This window comes from Herpailurus yagouaroundi, unplaced genomic scaffold (assembly GCF_014898765.1).
Source record: "Herpailurus yagouaroundi ecotype Mexico unplaced genomic scaffold, PumYag 141, whole genome shotgun sequence".
NCBI classification, from domain to species: Eukaryota; Metazoa; Chordata; class Mammalia; order Carnivora; family Felidae; genus Herpailurus; species Herpailurus yagouaroundi.
The window spans coordinates 1,927,902-1,951,883 of record NW_024412396.1 but is presented as its reverse complement, the minus strand read 5'-3'; the positions used below and the strand labels follow the sequence as shown (position 1 = coordinate 1,951,883).

Sequence of the window (23,982 nt, the reverse complement as noted above, 5' to 3'; positions counted from 1 at the left end):
CATATTCTGAGGGAGAATAACTTCCACTAGAACTTAGACATCACAACTATATCAGTTTTGTAGATAAAGTAGTTTCCATTTTTGCCCAGTGTTTATAAACAATGCTGATAAATGTATGCTTACATGAATTTCATCCATACTTCCCGTTATTTCCCTAAGATATCATGCACTGGAAACACGTTTTGGTCAGATGCTCAACATTGAGATGTTAGGCCAAAGCTAAAGGTGGACCTGAACATCAACAAAGTAGAAATAACTTCAGTAGTACAAGAATAAACCCAATTTTGTATTCAAAATTTAATTATTATTATAATTGTATTATTAAAGGCTTTAGCATTCAAATTTGTAAAATTTGACACTACAGTACAGGAAGAATAACTTTTCAGGGCTGTCTATTGTTTGCTCCTGTTATCACTCTATTTCACATTTGCAAAACTTTGTATTGAAAATGCAGTAATGCAAGATATTTTTTGGCTTGCTCTCCTGGGAGAGGGCTATGCCAATGGTACATTCATTCCCTTCTCACCTGGACCTGAAAGTTGGTGCAACTTTATTGAAGTTGTCCTTCCTACAAAATGGTTTGTGCACTTAACATTGTTCTCTTTTCCTTGATTGCTTTTTTCCCCTGTCCTTTCTTCCTCAGCCCTGACATCATTTAATCTGGTTTCTCAAAACTGGATACTTTGTTCTTTGGGTACATAAACCTGCACTGAGGCTAGATGTGATTGGGCTTAAGAATTGAGCATTTGCAGTCTTAATTTCTGATTATAGAGTGGGTGGTTCAAGACTTGTGGTACCCATTTGGGGAGAGGTTGGGGGAGGTCCTTGGAATAACAGAGAAGGAATAAGAAGGAATTCCATGATCATGAGTGTGTGTGTGTGTGTGTGTGTGTGTGTGTGTGTGCGTGTGTGTGTACATAATCTTCACTATTTTGATAGATGGAAAATGAGTCACATTGTAATTTTTTGTGTTTCTTTGATGGCTAAGAATTTGTGTACCTCTTTATAAATTGACTGGCCATTTGTACTTCTTTTTGTGAAGTGCATTTTCACCACCCCCCCAGGATATTAATGGTTTCTGAAACAATTATTGAAGTATAGTTGACATACAATGTTATATTAGTTTCAGCTGTACAACATAGCAATGTCATCATACAAAGTTATTACAATATTATTGATTATATTCCCTATGCTGTACTTTTCATCTTAACACTTTTGTTATTGATTTATATGGACATTTTAATTACAAGGATATTATCAGAAAATCACATGGCGCATATTTTAAAATAACTGATGGTAAAGAAACTTCCTTTACGGCGTTGCTAGGCTTGTAGTTTTGATCAATGAGCCAACATTAAACAATAATTTGTTTCCTGCCTGGCTTGGGCAGGGTTGTGATAAATCTTTTCTTTCCCCGTTTCCAAAAAGCAGTCTCACAATGGTTCTTACCTGGGATAGCCAAACATAAGGTTTGTCCACCTTCCCAGAAATGTCCCCACATTCCAGGGCTCTGTGTCAAGGGAAAAGAAAGTTGCTCACCCATGACTGCACACAACCAGCCCCTGCTGTGCCCCCTTGGGATTTGTGTTTAGCTGCTCCTTTGGTCCTTCTCTCTATGTCATTAGGAACACAAAGTACCCAGTTCTGCCTGCCACTTAGATGTAGGATTTCTGTAGCTGGAAAGAAGTTCTGCTCCTAACCTGATGGACCTGAAAACTTTGTGATCTTTCTCTTCATTTTTCCTGATGCATCAGAGAAGGCAGTGTAGGGCCTCTCTGGGATATTGGACATACCAAAAGAGGAAAGGGGAGTCACTGGCTTGGTACATGCAGTTCAATGTTAGGTGTATCCCTTAAGAGAGGTCCCTTGTCTGGGTCACTGAGTCTCCAATGGTTCTTCCTGAAAATCCAAGGCTTTCTTTTTTATTTTTAAACAAAGCTTTTATTAGAATGAGTAGAAACAGCATCGAATTCAATTAATAAAATGAGAATTAAGAGAAATTACAAAACCAGCCAGAGGTTTAAACCGTCATTTTGCTTCCCAGAGAGTAATAACGTCTCAGGCATCAAGGTGGAGGCACAGATCATGGCTGCTCTAAGTGAGTCCACAATTTCTCCATGGAAAAAGGATTGTGGATTGGTTGTGCCCCAAGACCTGCCCTGTCTTGGGAGTGCCACACAGCACATGTGAGGGTTAAGGCTGCCAACTTGTACCAGTGTTTGCATATCCCTCCTTTTGACTTTGGGGACTTTCTCATTTGAGCCGTGATTTCTCTTTGAGGTATGAGACTCACTAAATCTGCTGGGTCCTTAGCAGTATGAATATACAAGTACATGTGATTCCATGTAGGAATCTTCCTTATCTTAGATATGCCAAGACACACGATTATTTCTGCACTGGAGGAAGAAACAAAACAAAATAAAACAGAGTGGCACCCTACCATGGGTAGGAAGTGAACTTTGAGCATTTCCTATAATTTTTATTGACTTAGTCACTAGCAGAGAGAAGTTCTGGTTTATAAAACACATGCTGCCCTCTCTGTGTCTAGTTAAATCAAAAGAAATTAATAATGATGGCAATAGCTAGTATTTCCTGAGGCATACTAAGGGTTGGGCATTGAACCAGAGGCTTTGCATACATTAATCCATAAAGCTATAAAAAGTAGATGTTAATATTATTGTCATTCTTGCTTTACAGATGAGAGAACTAATGATCAGAGAGGCTAAATAAATCATCCACAGTCACACACTGCTCAACACCAGATCTGTCTCTCCATTCCCTGAGCCTGCAGGCCTTGTGTATCTGGTCACAGTTTATTGAATAGATATTCACTAGGCTTCAGATACTATACAGGTCTGTCAAATAGTAGAAGCTCAATATTGGTCAAATAAATGAATGAATTGATCAGTGAGTGAATGAGTATTTGTTTTCAGAACCTGGGAGTTTAACTAGAACATATGCCCTTTCTAAGCATTACTTCTTTACATTTTTGCTCCTTGTCCTTGAAGACAACCAAGGCTTTCAACAAAAAGTCCCGGGTTGGGGGCGCCTGGGTGGCGCAGTCGGTTAAGCGTCCGACTTCAGCCAGGTCACGATCTCGCGGTCCGGGAGTTCGAGCCCCGCGTCGGGCTCTGGGCTGATGGCTCAGAGCCTGGAGCCTGTTTCCAATTCTGTGTTTCCCTCTCTCTCTGCCCCGCCCCCGTTCATGCTGTGTCTCTCTCTGTCCCAAAAATAAATAAACATTGAAAAAAAAATTAAAAAAAAATTTTTTTTTTTAAAAAAGTCCCGGGTTGGCTATGATAAATTATTTTTATGATGATGCAGTTTCTTCTGTGAGGGGAGAACTCTGAAACGTTATCAGGAGAGACAAATCTGGGGACTCTGATCATGGTGCACAAACTGGCCCCCTGATGCAGAGGGCAGGGAGGGGCTGAAGAAAGAGGCAGACGACTCCAGATTGGTGGGTGGCAGGTTTAAAAAGCAAGGGAATTTACATGTGAGGCTGGTGTTGGGTGGCCACAAGATGATAGAATTCCAGTTCCACCTGCCAGAATCTTAAAATTTCTAACGGCCTTAATGGGGCTCAGTCAAGTATACAATCCAGATGGTCTCAACAACTCATTGCTCTCTTAAGGCTGCATCCTTGAAAATGGCTTCCACTGTGGGAACCGTGGGCAGAACATACATTCCAAGGACAGAGGAGGGGATAAGGAGCCTCTGATTGCCTGGGGCCACCAGTCATGTCCTCTTGAAGACCTCCTCCAACACCTGCCTAGATAGTTCCTATGGGGAAGGACAACAGATGCTTCTCACTTAGAAGTCGTAAAAAATCTCATGGTAAAACTCAGCCTCTTTTTTGTTTTGACTAATAATTCCTTTATTATACTATTTTCCTTTGCAGAGAGATTTCTCCTATTACCTTGGTCTGTGCCACTGGGGTCCTAGTTAAACGGATTATATTCAATCTTCAGATGCCAAGAGAACAGGGCATCTCACCAGCTCAGAAGTATGTGGAAGAGGTGATGTGCCATCCCAAATGGCACAGTTAATTTGCCTTCACTCTGTCTTCTGTGTGGCTGAACTATTATCAAATTAATGCAAGTTCTTCCCCATGCTCCTGTCTGTATCGTCTGTATCTGGACTATCTGTTTGGCTCATGCAAATTCAAGCTAAAGCCGAGGACCAGCTTCATGGGTATTAAACCTTAGCAGTCTCGTAAGACCCCATGCTCAGAAGGCCCCATGCTTAGTTGAATGCTCTGCTCTTGCCATCTTGAAATTCTTACTAAGTTTGAACAAGAGGCCCTGCATTTTCGCTTTGCACTGGGCCCTACCAATTTTGTAGACAGTCCTGTTTACAGGCCTGTATCTCCTGGAAGGTTGGGAACTGAGCATTCTTCTCCATTGTTGATCACTCACCCCTGCTCAAAGTAATGAGACAGCAGTGATCCTTATTGCCAGGCCACTCACAGGCATTTATACTTTCCCCCTGCTTCATAACAGCTTCTGTTTCTTGTTACCTTCATTGTCATGGGACAATTTTCTAAGGTCCTTAATATGCCTAGCCTTGAGTAGGGAGTCTGACACAACAGAAGAAAACTCCAATATTTGTCCTTGGAGAAGGTGTCTTCACAAGTCTTCTGGTATCTGGAATCAGGACTCCTTCTAATCCTTTTCCCCAAACTCACAGATCATCCACAGTTCAAGGATTCCTGGAGAGGCTATCAAACATGTCTCCACCTCTCCATCTGCAGAAGCAGAAATGACAGCCACTCCTGAACCAGCTTTCTTTGTGGAAGAAGCCTCTCAGCTCAGGGGAACATCAGACACTGTTTGTTCTGATGTTTACACAATTTTCCCTGTATTCATCTTGATGCCTATAGTCTATTCTCAATACAGCAGCCACACTGAGACTTTTAAATGGAAGTCAGATCATATCATTCCTTTCTCAAAATTCTCCCGTGGCTCCTCATTCCACCCAGTCCTTGAACACAATGGGAACTTCTTACTTAGAACTGGACTCTCTCTTCTGCCTGGAAAGCTCTTGCCCCCGATATCTTCAAGACTCACTCCCTCATCTTTATGTGTGAGCCTGCTCTGACCACCATACCTAAAATTACAAGGGGAACCACCTTCCTGTGCTCCACCCCCCACCCCCCACTCCCTCTTCCCGTTACCCTTGATTCTTATCTCCACAGACTTATCTTTTAAAATATTATATAACTTACTCTTTTTTTTTTTTTAATTTTTTTTTTCAACGTTTATTTATTTTTGGGACAGAGAGAGACAGAGCATGAACGGGGGAGGGGCAGAGAGAGAGGGAGACACAGAATCGGAAACAGGCTCCAGGCTCTGAGCCATCAGCCCAGAGCCCGACGCGGGGCTCGAACTCCCGGACCGCGAGATCGTGACCTGGCTGAAGTCGGACGCTTAACCGACTGCGCCACCCAGGCGCCCCTATAACTTACTCTTTATGTGCTTATTGGAATGAAGTTTCTATAAGTCTGACATCGTTGAACATTTCGTTAACAGGTAAATCTCAAGTGCCTAGAAGAAAGCCTGGTATGGAGTGGACATTCCATAAATCACTTGTGGAATACATTATTTAATCTGAGATTAAATAAGGATAAGAGTGGGATAAGAGTTTCAAAAAACACACTTCCTATAGTACAAAGGGACTGGACACATTGGCCCCGTGGCCACATACATTCATTCGACATTTACACCAACTCTCTCCTGGGCACTGTGCATGTGGTTTTCACAGACTTAGAAGAAAAGATAACTGATTCCCTGCAGGCTGCCCTTCCAGAGAGAAAGCTGGCTTCCTGAAGAACTCCAACCCAATGCTTAAGTCAACCGATTTCAGAAAAGTGTTGGGGTGATAGATAAGGACTGAGGACAGTCCATCACTTTCTATTGTTTCAATTACATAGTTTGGAGCCCAGTCCTTATGCTGAGATAAGGCCTGGTGCTTCCCGATAAAGCAGCATAAAATCTGCATGGCTCAAGACTGGGATCTCATTCTTAGAGTCTGGCACTGGCCCTGCTAGAGTGTCATTTGGCACCCCAGGATGTCAAGGGAGGGGTGTGTGTGCTGTCCTTGGGGAAACCACAGACCTGCTCCTTCTCTTCGTGAGTTTCCTCAATAAGCACTATTCTAGAAGGTCTGGTATTTGTACTGTTTACTTGACATATATTCCATCTCATTTTAAATGTCATAAAAACTTTGGCAAGTGGATATTATTTTTCCACATATTTTGATAAGAAAAATGAGGCTCATGTAACTTGCCTAAGGGCACTGAACTCACGGTAGAAAAGTCTGAATACCAACAAATTCCTTCTGACATCAAGTCTGGTGTTCATGCTATTGTATTATTAGAATCTCCAATTCTATATGCGGTGGGATAAGAGTTTCAAACATAATCTGACATATTTTCCTTCTTTAAAATTCATTTTTTCCCCTCTAACCCTTTTGTCATAAATTCTGGGGATAAATTTTATTGATCCAGGAAAGGGAGATCACAAAAGGATCCAATGAGACCAAAGATTCAAATTCTTGGCTTTGTGTTTCAAAATAGACTTTAAAAGTCTTAGGAGGAGAAGATGTCCTAAAAATGAAAGCATTTTTGAGTTGCATGATCCTGGCACATGATTATTTTACCTTTTGAAAATTTACATGTCAAGAGCAAAGCCTGATGTTTCGGGGTGGTTTTTATCATGAATTCTGAGTCTAAAACCCTGAGTTAGTAATGCTGGAGATTAAAAAAAAAAAAAAAAAAAGCACATGATAGTGGCTATCCAATGTGGAGGGAACTTTTTCTGCTTTCTGTCTGGAATGCTGAGAGGACCCAGCTCTGCAAAATGATACATTCCTATGCATTTCAGCCACAGTAGAGTAGAAATAGTAATACGGTCAATTTAAATGCTGTTTTTCAAGAATATCTGAAAATACTGCTTGCCTGAAGGAGTTCATAGGAGGTAGCTGGGAATTGAGAATAGCTGTGCCAGCCAAGGGGACCTCATTAAGTAAGATACATGGTGCAGAGACCATGGTGCAGAGAAGGACGTGGTTGAATCTCAGGGGATCAGCAACTTCTGCAAGAAAGGAATTGGGAGTCAAGATAGCTGGGACGGACTGAAGAGCTTGCATGCTTGGTCTTAGAGAAATTCCTGAAGTTGCCACATGACATTTACACTTACATTTCATTGACCAGAACTCAGTTCATGACCATATCTAGCTTCCAGGAAGTCTGGGCAACACCGATTTTATTCTGAGACTGAATAGAGGAGGGAAAGAGAGCAGAATGGATATTGAGGGGGAAATAGCAGGCTGTATTTATTACACAAGGTGAATAAGAAATAGATGATTTTCTGGGCATTATGCTAAACAGACAGACTTTATGGAGAGATGTGTCATAAACCATAGTCACCAAAAACACAGAGGCTCGGTAAATGAGAGAAAAAAAGCAATTTGCGAGAAGAACCTGATAAAATAAGTAGAAGATTTCAACAGCCCTCTTTAGGAACGTGACAGATTCGATAGAAAACAAAACAAGGGCATAAAAGAATTTAATGATACAATCAAAAAGGTTGAGTACACAGCTATATGCACATATACAAATTCATAGCTTTCAGATAAAATTAATTATGGTTATGTACTTGGCCTCAAATTAAACCTTAACATTTTTTTGAAAAGTAGAGCTTTTATAGGCATATTCTCTGATCATAATCCAATTAATCTAGAAGTATAAAAAATATATATAAAAAGGTAAAATACATTAACTCTTGAAATGAAGAAATGAATTTCTAGATAAACCTTGGAGCAGGGTCAAAATTAAAAGTAGCCAAGGATGCCAAAAGCAAAGGAAAAGAATAGTTCACACCAAAACCTGTGGACAGAGTGGAAGAATGTAAGACATAAATAGCATAATTGAGGGAAGTTTCTCTTTTCCCAATCCTTAGCATGAGCAGACTCGGTAACTGGTGCATCTGATCAGGATGAAGCTCTGCGTGTTTTATGGACCTTCTTGTTGGTAAAAGCTCTGGTCATTAGCAGCAACTGCTGGAAGCTGGGATTCACACCACCAGAAACATTTACGGGTATCCCGCCAGGGGTGAACATACTTGGTTTAGTATGCTCTGCTATGTTGGTGATGTTTTCATCTCTGACAATATTTTCTTACTATACCATCATACCCTTAAAATCAACTGGTTCAGTTGTGAACACCTGGATTTGTAACACCTAATGATATATTTTCATTAAAACTAAGTGATCCTAGGAGAAGAAAATAAAAAATCTGTGTATTCACAAGTTGTGCAGGGCCAGTAAGGGAGGTGAGAAGAGCTTACTTTTTTATGTTTTAAATTTCAAGTTAATGGCTATCTGTAAAATGTCTGAATCATGCGTGCCTGGGTGACTCAGTTGGTTGAGCACCAGGTTCTTGATTTTGGCTCGGGTCATGATCTCATCATCTCATGATCTCATGGTTCATAGGTTTGAATCTCCCATCAGGCTGCAAGCTGGTGGTGGGGAGCCTGCTTCGGATTTTCCTTCTCTCCCTCTCTCTCTCTGCCCTTCCCTCACTCATGCGTGCTAGTGCTCTCTCTCTGTCTCTCTCACAAAATAAATAAATAAACTTTAAAAAAATAAATGTCTGAGTCATATTCATCTATTTTGGGGTTTGCTTTGCTTATATTCTTGACCCTAAGAAGACTCAAAAGTTAATTTCAGAATCCAAGTCCTCTCTATACTAAGGATGAGATTTGAGGATTCAAGTGAATTATTTGTTCCTTCAGTAAACTCAATCGGATTGAACAATGATTTTTTTTTTCCTGTCACGAATGGTTTCCTTGTGAAACTGCTTTCAACGGCAAAATCAAGGCGTGGTGACATGATGCTAAATGTTACAGAAAGGTTATAGGAAATTTGATATAAAACAATTGTCTGATTATAACAATGCAGAGAGTGAGTTCATAAATGCAAAATAAAAATTTCCTCACAGGAAGTCACTAATAAGGAAGCTTGCTTTGGTAGCAGTTCAGGAAACTTGAAATTCAAGGTACATTATGAACATTTATAAATTTAAGGTCAGAGTTCTTTTAACCTAATCTGTAGGAATGGAGCCTCTGCTTGACTTGAGGGAAGATGGAACCAAGTCAGTTTTTCATGAGAAATTTCATTTTGTCTAAATATGGAAGTTATTATAGTCAGTGCTGGAGGTTGTGAGTGGTTTGAAGAGCTTTTGGTCTGTACATGGCTGGAGCTGACCTTTCTTAACCCACCAGCATGTTGCTGTGGATGCTGATTAGCCTGTGGAGATTCTGCCTATTTGGAAAAATAAGATTTTTCATTTTTTTAAAAATATGCTGTTGCTTAAGAGGGTCTGAATATTGAAATGTTAAGGTCAGCTTTTACATTGTATTGGTATTTCTGGAATATTTTCACTTAAAGTCCTGACCAAAGCAAGGTTATTATTTTTCTAAGAGTTTTGGAGGAAAATCTGATGAGACTGGTATCTGAGGGTACTGATTAAGCCTTGTGCATCTCTCTTGTAGACCAAAAAACTTGTCTTCAATTATTTTTATGTAAATCTCATTCTTTTTTTTTTTTTTAATTTTTTTTTTCCAACGTTTATTTATTTTTGGGACAGAGAGAGACAGAGCATGAACAGGGGAGGGGCAGAGAGAGGGGAAGACACAGAATCGGAAACAGGCTCCAGGCTCTGAGCCATCAGCCCAGAGCCTGACGCGGGGCTCGAACTCACGGACCGCGAGATCGTGACCTGGCTGAAGTCGGACGCTTAACCGACTGCGCCACCCAGGCGCCCCTAAATCTCATTCTTATAGGATGATTTTTCTGACAGGAAAATTTGTTCTTATCTAGCAGAAAAGGGCAAAGTTTAAGTAGATTTCACAATTTAGCAAAATAAAAACAAACAAAAATAGAGGGAGAAGAAGAGGGAACCGGTGGATAATAAGAAAAAATATATTCTTCAGACTGGCAAGGACACTCAGTCTTGAGGCAAATCTAGGTCAGATCCAAAAATTAGATTTTTCTGAGATTCCACCCTGTAACATCTTTAGGAGGTGTTCTATGTAGTAGAGAGCTTGGGAGCATGTGAAAAGTGCCTCACAAGGATGTTGGGTCACAATTGCTAGTGGCAAAGAAACAGCCACATTTCAACAGATTTTTTTTTTTAAGTACAGTTTTGTTAACTGGTAGCTGCAGTATCTTATTTTTCCAAAATTGCTCCTCGGACTGAGAAAGCTGCTCAATCATTGACCCTATCCCATAGAGTGGAAACCGTGGAGGACAGAAAACAATAAATTCCACCATCAAAGACAGTCACTACTGGTGTTTACATAGAACTTTGCCATCTTCCTCAACTTCAGCTTGTCTGAGGTGAGACACCACCATGCTCAGGGCTCTTATACACCTTCTATTTTCCATTCTCCCTCTGCCCGCCACCGGGGGCCGCGCCCCCCCGCCCCAGTGGGAGGGAAAAAGGTGGAAAGTTATTAAAAATCTGATTTGCTTTGTGGGGCGCCAGGGTGGCTCAGTCCATTGAGAGTCTGACTTCGGCTCAAGTCATGATCTCACAGTTTGTGAGTTTGAGCCCCGCGTTGGGCTCTGTGCTGACAGCTTGCCGCCTGGAGCCTGCTTCAGATTCTGTCTCCCTCTGTCTGCTCCTCCCCCACTCATGCTCTGTCTCTTTCTTTCTCTCTCTCAAAAATAAATAAACATAAAAATTTTTTTAAAAATCTGATTTGCTGTAGAAGATAAGCTTCATGATGAATGGCTCTCTTATTCAATTTCTTCCTTTAAAAAGTTTCCAAGTTAGCCATTAGGGTTTTCTCCTGACTTTATTTCATAAAAGCTATTTCAAATGCTGCTGGAGTAATTTTGGCAAAGAATAGTGTCCTTACTGTTTCCTGTTGCAACTCACAGCACAATTGAAGCCCCATGTCATTTCTGAGGCTTTCACATTTACGAATTTGGGATGATCAGGGAATCTTTTAGTCAAAATAACCTTGTTGGGGCACCTGGGTGGCTTAGTCGGTTGAGCATCCAACTCTTGATTTCGGCTCAGGTCATGATCCTAGGGTCATGGGATTGAGCCCTGAGTAGGTCTCCATGCTGAGTGTTGAGCCTACCTAAGAGTCTCTTTCTCTTTCTCTCCCTTTGCCCCTCTCCTTGCTCTCTCTCTCTCTCTCTCTTTCTCTAAAAAAAAAAAAAAAAAAAGTTTCTTCTCTTGTAGCATATTTTCTCCTATTCACCCAGTCAGTAAGTTGGGTCTCCCATCAACCAGTAGGGTCTCTCATTCACACAAAAAATCATATTCCTTTGCTATAAAGTTCCAATGATAAAATATGAAAAGAAGAGGAAAAAAGAAGCACCAATGCCTTTAGACCAAGCAGTCCTGCTGTGTTCTCTTAAAATTGTTATTCAGGGACTATAGTATCAAATCCAATGTACAATATGAATAAATCTCTATTTTTATTTGTTGTATCTGTACATTGCTCCTTATCCATTCCTGAATGATGGTGAAAATGGATCACAGGTTACAGATACAAACACTACTGCATACTCAACGACCAAGAAGCCGCATCCCTGACCTTTTATGGCCTGTGTGGATTTTACGGATGTTCATGTAGTGTCACAGGATCTATTGTTCTATATAGTGGAGGAATCTGTTTGAGCTCAGGATTTTGGTTAGTAACTAACCCAGCCCCACTCACAAGCATTGCCCAACAGGGAAGAGGGTGCAAAACAAACCACCAGACTCAGGATAGAGACTCTGCTATGTTCTTCAGGAGAGCTGTGAACAGTGCCAATGTGGTAAGAAAGGCAGCCATGGACATTTTGGAGAACAATTAGAGGGAAGCAAAGCCTCTAAAACAATACAGAATTGATATTACGACTTTGAGAAAGTGTATACATAAACACTAGAAATATTCTGAGGTTTCATCAGAGTCTTTAAACCAGGCAGTGACCTCTCATTGCAAACTGTTGCATTAATGCAAACGAGAGCATTACAAGACAAGTAGAGGCATAATGGGACCTGGAAAAAGGTAAACCTAGGTTATATCAAAGTAGATACTACTTTCTTTGACAATAAACTAACGTGTTGTAACCAATCCCTTAGAGGGGAGATTATAACTTAATGTGTAATTTTATTTTATTGTATTAAGTTGTGCTCAATTCACTTCACAAAAGCACATAGTAGGGGACCTACCAGTGGTAATGTTTGGGTTAGTTCTATTATTTAGGAAGAAAAGCCAGGAAACTATTGTATAGTCGCTGAAGTTATCATCCTTTAGAAAAGGAAGATTGATACTATGGAACCATTATGGTTGCCCTCTTAGAAAACTAGCATAGATCACCTCGGAGAGTCTCATTTTGGGGATAAATCACCCTTGAGTCTCTGAAAGTAACCTTGATTGAAGAGAGGCTGTAGGATTCTCAGGGGTTTTTAAGAATATCTTTCCTTAAGAGGGTCAGGGCATAACCCAATAGTCACTCTGGAGAAAGTGAGCGTAATCAGACCCACAGGGCCTGAGACTTGCAAAACAAAAGATATTTATCACTTAGCTATGGATCTCAGAGGATGGAAAAGGCAGTGTTGTGTGGACCCACCCTATGAATGCCAGGATTACTCTGAACCCAGCGTTCTTTGGTTTTCCAGGGCTTGGGTGATGGTTTTGTGTCTACGAAGAAGAATACAGGTCTCTGTAACCCTGGAAGCCCAAGCGTGAGGCATCCCTTGGCCAGGCTGACCCTGAAGGAGTGGGGTCACCCTTCAGGGGCTGGATCAGTAGATGTCCAGCATTCCTTCTCAGGCCATGGCGGGGGGGGCAAGTGCCAGCAAGAAACAAGGCAGGAGTCCACTGTGGCGGGACACTTCGTGGGCGTGGAAGTGGGGCTAGCCCTTTTTGCACTGCCTAAGTCTGTCTATTCTGACAGGTCAAGGGCGGGAGTGGGGAAAGCCTCAAGAGGGAGACAATAAACCTGCTGCTTATTTGGCAGAGAGTTGCTCTAACCATTAGCTGGAAAAATAAAAGAGACCTGACGATATTTGTATCCTGGGTTTATAGATCAGGTATATGCATAACGTTTTCATTTAACAGTGTATGGTCTGCTCTGTCCAATTATTCTTGTCTTGTCTTTTTTTTAAGGCCCTACAATAAGAATATCTCCACTCATTGATATAAATAAGTATCTGGACCATATGTATATTAACTACTGTAGTCAGTGCTTTGGGAGGAAGGTAAGAACCTTCTTGTAGAATGTTCTTTTATAAAGCATTTATTTATTTTCTCCATCCATTGGTAAATGCTGTATGCTGTATTCACATCTAAAACAAATAATAGGTCCATGTTTCATAGGAATTATTTGTGACAGTTGCACTAATGTGAAATCATTCTGTATAGAAGACTAACGGTTTTGACTGAGGCCATAAAGAATGAGATCTCATAGTCTCAAAAAAGACACATTTAGGATTTTTTTCCTCCTTGAATCCTTTTTCCTTTTAAGAACATTTTCACAGTAAGGAAAATAAAAGTGAAAGCCACCATCTTTTCTCATTCATTTTAGAATTTTCCTTGCAGGAAGAGTTAGAGTGACAGTTCAGTAAGCCTCATAACTGTAGTCTCTGCAGCAGGGGTGGCCAGAGCTTCAGCTCAGGTCTCGGTACAGACTGAAAACATGAGGGACAGTGAGCATCCATGGCACCAAAGTAGGTGGCAGAGAGGCCACCTGGGAGGTGGAGGTGTGCAGGGTGCCACCACGGGCTTTGGCATCAAGTGAAGCTGTGAATCCTCCTCCTGCTTCATTGCCCCTTTTGAAGCCAATAAAAACAGATTCCAGGCTCTTCTCCAGATCCTGTCTGTACCCTGCAGTCTGAAGTAGCACTTGAATCATTGCACCAGGCAGAACAGTCTTTTCCCTCCTGTGTGCTCAGGGGCAGCAGCTTTGCTCTGCTTTTACCTCTGCATTTAACCCTGTCCAAAGAGAACATTTCAGAAGGAGGAGTATCATTATCTCTGTGATCCAGTTCCTCCCCGAGGAACCTCAGATGAGTCACATGGAGCCGGGTCTCCATCCCTGAATGTTGTATGACAATTTCTTTGCCTCCATGGTTCCCTCTCCAATAAACTCTCAGCTCACAGTCTAGATGAAGCCACAGAGTCACTGTTGGCAGATATTTCTTCCTTCCTCCCTTCCTTCCTTCCTTCCTTCCTTCCTTCCTTCCTTCCTTCCTTCCTTCCTTCCTTCCTTCCTTCCTTCCTTTCTTTTCTGTCCAGTTCAGTGAAGACTCAGATTTGGGTGCCTTAAAAGTTAGCTGGGGATCTCCAAATATGTAATGTTTGCTTTCTCCAGAGAAGCACAATTTCAGCAGATGTTAAAACTGCTTGGAATCACCTCATGCAATTAACTCGGTTCCTCCTCTTATGCTTTGAACAGAAGTTGGTGTGCATGTATGTGCGCGCGTGGAAACGGTGTCCCTTGCAGGATATTTTGAGAAATTACTTAAAAAGTAACCCATAGAATTATTGTGTACACAAGTAGAATTTGCTTTTTGTAAGCCAACAAGGTGTTTCTAAATATTTCTTAGCAGCGACGCCTGGGTGACTCAGTCAGTTAAGCCTCTGACTTCAGCTCAGGTCATGATCTCAGGTTTGTGGGTTCAAGCCCCCACCATGAGCTCTGTGCTGACAGCTCAGAGCCTGGAGCCTGCTTCAGATTCTGTGTGTCTCTCTCTGCCCCTCCCCCGCTCATGCTCTGTCTCTCTCTCTCTCTCAAAAATAAATAAACGTTAGGGGCACCTGGGTGGCTCAGTCGGTTAAGCATCCGACTTCAGCTCAGGTCACGATTTCACAGTCTGTGAGTTCGAGCCCCACGTCGGGCTCTGTGCTGACAGCTCAGAGCCTGGAGCCTGCTTCAGATTCTGTGTCTCCCTCTCTCTCTGCCCCTTCCCTGCTCATGCTCTGTCTCTCTCTGTCTCAAAAATAAATAAAAACATTTAAAAAAATAAAATAAATAAATAAACGTTAAAAAATAAATAAAATAAAAATTACTTAGCAAATTAATCCTTAAAAATCTGGTTGATTAGTCAGGACATTTAGTCAAGTGACAGAAATATAATACAAATAAGCTCAGGCGAAACAAAATAGATGAACATAGAGGAAGGGAAGGAAAAATAAAATAAGATAAAAACAGAGGGGGAGGCAAACCATAAGAGACTCTTAAATACAGAGAACAAACTGAGGGTTGATGGAGGAGAGGTGAGTGGGGGGTGGGCTAAATGGGTGATGGGTACTAAGTAGGGCACTTGTTGATGATCACTGGGTGTTGCACGGAAGCAATGAATCACTAAATTCCACTCCTGAAGCCAATACTGTACTGTATGTCAACTAACTTGAATTTAAATAAAATTGGAAGGAAAAAAAGAAAAGGAGAAAGAAAAGATATTTAGAATCACAGACAGCAGATAAACCATGATTCAGCAGTTTAGTACCCTTTCGGCACAAATAATGTTTGGGCTGAATTCTCAGCTGTAAATACTCTTCAACGTAGACAAAAGCAGAAGTAACAAAATAGCAATCATTATATATCTGAAATATATATACAAAAAAAATCTCTTCTTGGGAATATATACTGTGTTTGTATGTGCATGCATCTTTTTAAATTTCTTCAATATATTATTTGTATGAACTACAGTGCCCGGTTAGGAAATGAGATGGGGATTTTGGGGAAAGAGATTTATTAAGGGAGTGCTCTTGGGATAAGCCTGTCAGGGAGTGAGGGAGGCAGGCTTAGGCAAGTGGGGAAGGCTCAGCCAGGATGTGGCCTCCACGGGAGACCACAAGTGTGATCACTCCCCAGTGCAAGAGAGCTAGCGTTTTGTACCCGTTGTGCAGGGTTTGCAGTATAGAGAATGGTAAAAAAATAGGGGCGGTGATCAACTGAATATGACTCCCATTTGGCCAAGGGTAGCTATCTGGACAAGGACGCTGCCGTGAGTTGTTAGCAGCCAACACTCAGAGCCACTGGGAGCCAGAGCTATGGACTAGTGGTGGGTGAGGCACTAAAAGCACCAACACGATGCACTATTTTTAAAACAACACCTGAACCCCATCCATAAATAAATAAATAAATTAATAAATAAGGATATGTACCGACTGACTTCAATTAGGTAAAAGTGTATTTAAGAATATGTATGAAACATGTCTTTCAGGCGGGGCTCCCTGTCTCTTTGTTGGGTTATCTTCTCCTGCTTCATACATAGTAGGCAAGCAATAAATGTGAAATCAAACAGTTAAAAAATAAACAAACAAACAGAAAACCAAATAAGCTTAGGCCAGAAAAGAAATCCATCGGCTCCTATAACCTTGGCAAACGCAGAAGTACATATGGGTTTCAGGTATCCAGGGTGCCAGGGGACTGAATCCTGCAAGGATTCCTACTCTCTGCATATCAGCTTTACTCACTCAGACCACAAAAAAGGAGACATGGTGGCAACCATTCTCTACCTGGAGTTCATCTCACAGTGTAGCCACCAAGAAAGGACCCAGGATCCCTCTTTCCCACCCCAAATTAAAAAATTCTGGGGTAGGGTTTTGCTTATATTAGTCTGAGTCAGGTTTTCCTCCAGGGGGTCAATCTGTGACTGCAGCAGAGTATACGTGATGTGATTGGCTCAGCTCGAGCATGTGTCCTTGTCTGGGTCATTTGGGGGTGTCCCAGGTGGCTATGTAAGTAAGATGACAGCCTCCATTCAGACCACATGGTTAGAGTTTTTATCTCTTACCAGGAGGGAGTTGCTGTTCTAAGCAAACAAAATATTAGATGCCCACCACAACAGCGTTGTCTCAATTGTGTGGACTCTTGGGGGTGGGGGTGGAGATTGGGAGGATGAGAAGGTTTCATTTCTTTAGGACTCCCCTAAACATGAGTAGCTACTTCTGATGAACTGGGTTAGTTTCTGAGATCATTTTGGCTTTCTACAAGCCGTATACCTTTTCTGACTCACATTAACTCTTGGAGAACACCATCACAGCTGCTGCTGCTGCTGCTTCTTTTCTAATGTTTATTTATTTTTGAGAGAGAGACACAGAGAAAGAGAGAGAGAGAGACAGAGTGCGAGCAGGGGAGGGGCAGGGAGAGTGAGACACACACACAGAATCTGAATCAGGCTCCAGGCTCTGAGCTGTCAGCAGAGCCCGATGTGGGACTCGAACTCACGGACCATGAGATCATGACCTGGACTGAAGTCGGGTGCTCAGCTGACTGAGCCACCCAGGAACCCCCCATCACAGCTTCTTTAGGTCCTCAAATACCTCTTACACAAGTTGTGGAAAAAAGACAAAATACGATAATAATCATAACTAATATGTACAGACCAGTGCTATACTCTAAGCACTGTGTTAAGTGAATGAATGATAGCATTTACTCCTCAGAATATCTTTAATTTATAGAAGAGGAAAGTGGGATTTACAGGGGTAAATGTTAAGCTTAAGATCACGCAGCTGGTGTAGCGATGGGGTGGGATTCCAACCCAATTGCCTAATTACTGAGCTAATGCCTAGTCTTGTGCTTTTCTGTGTAACAAGCTTCTGGTTAGGATTTGGTGGCAGTGATTTTTTACCCATTGCCCTCACTGCAGTCAGTGTGGGACAATGTGGAACAGCTTCATCCATCTAATTTCTCTTTTTAAAAATCCTAAACCCAATCCTCTACTGTCTCAGGCAAATTCCCACTAAAATTCCCTTTCCTGCATGAACTCTCTATAACTGATAGACCCATTCAGTACTGATTTTTCTTCTTAACAAGGACACCTGAGGAGAAAATGAAGAATATTAGAAGAACTAAAAGACATTATAGTCAAAGGTATGTACCAAGCACCCACCAAGTGTCAGGTAATGTGGTAAATGATGGGATGGGAGTATTAAATAATTTCACAAGATCTAGTCTAGGTCTTAATGGAGTTGTAAGTTAGGAAGATTAAAATAACATGCAAAGAGCGAAAGTTAAAAAGTGAAAGCAGTGCAGTTTTTGGGGGTGGGGATGGGATATAGGCTTTCTATAAATTCAGAAAGGAGAGACAGATTATAGGAGACTGCAGGAAACTGATGCAGCCATTGTGGAGGAATTGAGACCAGAAGAATACATAATGTTTGACACAGAGAGAGACAGAGGCATTGCAGGGAACATAGGGAGGTAGCAGTGAGGAGGATGAATTTGTGAGAAAGTGATAAGAAAGATAGGACTAACATAGAAAACATAGGCTAGGAAAAAGCCTCTGGAAAAGGAGGTGGGTTGATAAAATGACAAGTGGATGATGGAGGTCACTGAAAGCTAGCCAAAGGGGCTTACTTTTGTGTAGAAAATTGGAACTACTATGAGATTTTGAATACTGAAGTGATATATAATGAAAAGATACTTTCTAAAAAAGGGTGTGGCAGTGGTACAGAGGGTGGTTGGGAGTGGGTGAAATGGGGCGAAGGGCAAGAAAGACTTCAATACTGGCAAATGTTTTGTTCAACTTGGTGGGAGGAATTACACATATATGTAGTAAGTTGCTGGGTGTGTGGGGAACATAGAAGAGACAGGTTTTGTCCTTTATAATTTAATGCAGACTTTGGAATTATAAAATAATATAAATTTTTAGGAAATTAGGGTTCAAATGAAAAGTTATAGATTTTTAAAAATTATCCATGTCATCAAAGTCTATTTACACAAAGTATCGATAATTTTAAAAATTCCTTCCGGAGATGGTCTTATATCACCTTTGTTATTCTTAATGTGTATTCGTGTTTTCTCTTTTTTCTTAACAGATTTTCCAGAACTCTTGGCTTAATAAATTCCAAGTTTTGTTTTGCTTTTAAATTAATTCCTACTTTTATTATTAGACTTTTCCCTTCTTCATTTTGGCTTATTTTGCTTATTATCCTTTTTTAATTTCTTGAATTGAAGATTTGGCTCCGTTATTTGACTGTTTATTAATAAATGTATCAAGGCTGCACATTTTCTTATGGGTTTTGCTTTGAACAAACCCACGGGTTTTTATATGTAGTGTTATCATTAGTGTTAATTTTTAATGACCCGCAGTTTTAACTTTTAGTTCTTTGAACTGGAAATTATTTAGAATAACGTAAGTGGTTAACTTCCTTCCAACTCATTTATTGACTATCTTTTAATTATTAATTTCTAGCTTTATTGCATTTTCAGAGAATATAGCTCTTATGAATCTTTCCTATTGCTTCTTTGAGTCATAATATATGCTCATCTTTTGGTAAATGTTCTATAGCTGTATATATATGTGTGTGTGTGTGTATATATATATATATATATATATATATACACAAGTTTATTTTTCATCTCCCTCTTTCTCTTTCTTTCTCTGAGAAATATATATTAAAGTACCCCATACTTATTATTGTCAAATTAGTCTTATATTTCTGACAGATTTTGCTTTATAGTTTTCTGATGCAACCTTGTTTTTGAATAAAAGTGGGCTCATTCATGAACTCATTCAATCCATTTTTGAATTCAACAAATAACTGTTGAGAACCCACTGTCTTCCAGGTCCCGGGTTGAACTCTTAGATTATGACAATGAGCAAGACAGACTCAATCCCTAATGTCCTGGAGTGTGCAGCCTCCAAAGAAGGTGACATGAACACGACTCAGTGATTGTCACTAGGCATGGAGGATGAGTGACAGGAGAAGTACATAGTGCCATAGGAGATTTAGCAGGTAGTTATACATGAATCAAAAGGGCTAGGAAAGGCCTCCCCGAAGAAGTAACATTTAAGTTCAAATAGGCACATTTTAGGATCTGAAAGCAGACCCTGTCAGCCAGGGTTCTAGCAGGAAACTTGTGCACACAAAAATTGCAAAATTTGAGGAGAGTTCATGTGGCTCTAGTTATAAAAGTACAAGCAAGGTGTAGGAAACATATAAAGGATAGTGCTATGCTCTGGGACAAGGATCCGTCCAGGCCTTAAGTGGAACAAACTGATTACTGGAACCTGGAGCTAGAGAGGCTGTTTGGACAGACCATCTTAAAGAGCTGACCTTGTGATAGAGGGTCAATGTCAGCCTAGGTGAATCTCACAGGGAAGACAGGGAAGATGCCGGGGGAATAGATACCCTGACCTTATGCTCCTCTTCTTCCTCTTTATCTCTGCAGGTGCTCCCCTTGGGCCAAAACCAACTAATGCAGACAAGAGAGTCTGTTGATGCAGTTCCTACAGTTCAGCCACCTGGGGCACAGAGCAGGGTGCAGAAGGATGGAGAGAGGACCCGGAAAAGCAAACAGGAGATACTAAACACACAGTGCAAGGTGGGGGAAACTGAGAGATGGGAGATAAGCCCAGAGAAGTAAGCCCAGATCAAGGAAGGCTTGTGAGACTTGGTGATGATCTTAGGTTTTGTCCTATGGGAAATGGGCAGTCATTGGTTAATTTTAAGCAAGAGTAAAATTATCACCACTGTGTGTTTCAATAACTGGCTGTAGTGAGGAAGATACCTGGATGGAATGATGATTTCCTTCACTTCACTAGGATGGGGACACTGGAGGAGGTGGAGTGGTGAGATAATGAGCTTAATTAATTTGGGGCCTTTCAAGATTAAAGCATCTAGGTGGGTTTGTACTGAGAAGGGGCTGGGTCACTGACACCAATTTGTCAGTAGAGACCAGTTAATAGGTATTTCAGAGGTTAGGAGTTGATGAGATGGCTTAGAATCTGTGTGTAGTCTAGGGGCAGAACGTTTTTCCTTTCTTCCCTTCTAAGTTCTCTGCCTGGTCCAATAATTAACTTGATATAAGACAGATTAATAGGAGAAAGGAAATTTAATTTAGTGCATATGGAAGCTTCAAAGATAGGAGCCCTGAGGGCAAGTTGAGCAGTTGAGGCTTATTTGCCATCCTGAGCTAAGGAAAGGGAAAAGGATAGGGGCCTGGGGCTTCACTAGGGAGGAGGGGCATTCACAGGATGATACAAAGAGCAAATATTTGGAAATCAGATGTTTGCCCTGCCATATGAATAGATTTTTCAGATATAAAGTTGTCCTTGGTAATTCCTCTCCTGTGCCAGGCTCCCTATCTAAATTCCTTTAGGTAGTTTAAGGGGGAAAGTAAAAGTTTTTAAATCTGCTGGATTTTGATTGACTTCAGCTCGAAATAATCCTCATGCTAAAGTGGCACATTTTGAGGTGGCATATTCTGTTCCCCTTTAGTGGAGGGATTAGGAACCCCAGAACTCAAGAAACTGGTAGAGAAGGTACAGCCTTCAAAAGAAGAGGAAAGTAGGGAGGGCTAAGAAGGTAGGAGAAAAACCTGGAGAACTTTGAGAAGTCATGCTTTTGAGTTCTTTCATGACAAGTGTACTCCCAGCATGCACTGAGTCAGGGTGGGCTTTTGTTATCCCGGATACCAGGACAACACTAGTGAGGTCATTTCAAGTAAGGGGGAAATTCATGCTGACATTTGATAGACTTTCTTTATCTCCCAGAGTAACTGTGCCCTAGAATTCTGAAACCCTTTAAGGAAGATATGGATTTGAGTTTTCTTTTTGGAAAATCTGCATGCCTGCAGATGCTGCTTTTGTGAAGCTGGTGTCCAAAGCCAGAATGTGCCATGTGGTTGGAGAGAAAGGTATACAGTCCATGGGATTTGACAGTATTACTATAAATGAATCATTTATTTTTGTTTCCCTTCATCACTAAATCCAGACTATTGAAAAATAATTAGGAATGTCTCAAGACATGTGGTCCATTAGATTTCCTCTCACAAAGAAATCTTTAAATGTCCGGATATGAAACTAAATAAAAAATGGCCAGCTATTTTTTCTGTCCAACCTAGATGTGTATGGAACCAAGATTTTATAGTTTAGGTATCAGGAAGGACTTACCTGATTCAGAGCCAGAATGGCCTTACATGTGCTAAAAAATAAAATTCTCATACAAATAAAGAGTGAGTCTGTGTCCAAGTTTTATTAAAGTTTTTGGTGAGAGAACATTAATAATCAAAATAGCTGATTCCACGAGTGCTTACAGGAAAAAAGATGTAAATGTACAGATAGCAAAATAAAATATCGGTAGAGTTGATACAACAATTTGAGGTTAATTTGTCTTCCAGGCTATGAACTCTTAACACCTCTTCCATTTCTGTAGGTTAACCTCCAATACACAGGAGTGTAAACCATATGAGCCTTTCTCAGTTATGGATTGCTAGGTAAATATGCTGTGACAGCCAAGTTACATTCCCCGAGAGTGTCAGGTAAGTTCTTACTGGGAAATGCTCTTGCATGATAGAGAAAAAAAAAAAAAAAAAGATCTGGCAATCATCATTTTTTTCTCCCAAGGGACAACTTTCTCTTTCACAATGCTATTAATGAATGGCCATGGCATTTAAAACTGCCTTTCCCAAGATAAAGACACATGTGTGTTTTGTTTTGAGGAGGCAAATTATGCTCAGAGACTGACTTTGTCTTTGGCAGCAATCTATTTAATATGGATTCACGGAGGGAATTTCACAAGCCAATAGCATGCAGGAAAATGTCTCTTAATAAGCCAATAAAGAAATAATATACTCTGAACCAATGATAGATTAATCACACTATTGTCCCAGGCAAGGGGAGATGAAAGGAAAAAAGTTCATATTTAGTTGAGGTGTACTTTTTTTTTTTTTAATTTATTTTGAGAAAAAGGAACAGCACAACTGGGGGAAGGGCAGAGAGAGAGAGAGGCAGAGATTGAGAATCCCACGCAGGCTCCAAGCTGCCAGCTCAGAACCCAGGAAACTGTGAGATCATGACCTAAGGCAAAACCAAGAGTCAGAAGCTTAACTAACTGAGCCACTCAGGCACCCCCTGAAGTATACATTTAATAGGAGTTGGTACTTGGGGAGAGATGGCTTAGCCCCACCAAAAGCTGATGTCCAGCTGCGAGCCCCAGAGTAAAAGTCTCCTGTTGCTAGAGCATGTTGCTAGGGAACTATGGGGTTGGTGTTGAGGGACAGGTTGTTCTTCATGGGGCCACTGTATGGCTTTCTTCAATGTTGGTAAAACAGATCTTTACCTTGGCAGAAGCTAATTGCCCCATGGTTTTTTCAGAGATCTCTTTAGGTCAGCAGAGGTCCCTTGTTCAGACCAAGCACTCTCAGATACTCCTCACAAACCCTTGGTAATTATGTTCTAAATGTACCCTTGACATAGTTACTTCTTCGTGTTTTTATTGATAAGCCCTCAGTAGCTCAGCTACTGAGTTCTTATTGGTAAAAATAGATAATATGATAACACTCTGACACAATGTATTTCATTCTTCTACCAAAACAACTTTCCTCCAAAAACCACTTCATTCTTTTTTGTCTGTCACAAACCCGTGGATTAAAACAACTTCATTTAAGTCATAAACAAGTTGATTTGAATTCATAACAAACCAATACACATTAGTGTGCAAAATGACTTTGTGTCACGCAGGAACTCAATCCTTATTGCTTTCTAACTCCTCAGTAGCTATTCTTCCAATCCAGAAATGTCCAACAGATTTGAGGCAATTTTTTAGGCTTGATTGAAATTTAAGGCTCTTTCCTTCAAATTCCCAGCTTATTTTCCTCACACCTCCTTCCTGAACGAAGACTTCCACTTACTGAGAATGAATCAGTAATATTTAGAGCAGTCCAATGCAGTGATCTTCAAACAAAGGAGCAGATAGATGTTTTAAGGGAATCAACATCTAGATCCTCAACTTCTCTGTGTGTGCTTTCCTGAAAATGATCTGCCGGAGAACTTGACTGTAGTTTTCATTTCACAACTGTGCTTCTTCATATTACACAAGAAAGAATCTTTCTTCTGCAGTTTAAAAACCCCAGGACAGACCTTATGAAGATCAAAAGCTTCTGCACAGCAAAGGAAACAACCAACAAAACTAAAAGGCAACCAACGGAATGGGAAAAGATATTTGCAAATGACATATC

The 23,982-nt window shown here is 40.8% G+C and overlaps 1 long non-coding RNA gene across 1 annotated transcript in view; it reads left to right on the top strand.

Annotated features, from left to right (window-relative positions):
* The window catches only part of LOC121031479 (uncharacterized), a 238,362-nt gene that overhangs the window by 148,946 nt on the left and 65,434 nt on the right, over window positions 1-23,982 (top strand). The window contains exons 4-7 of the long non-coding RNA XR_005790719.1: window positions 13,176-13,267; window positions 17,833-17,889; window positions 20,194-20,346; window positions 22,179-22,284. This is a non-coding gene — a long non-coding RNA (uncharacterized LOC121031479). The remainder of the gene's footprint in view (window positions 1-13,175; window positions 13,268-17,832; window positions 17,890-20,193; window positions 20,347-22,178; window positions 22,285-23,982) is intronic.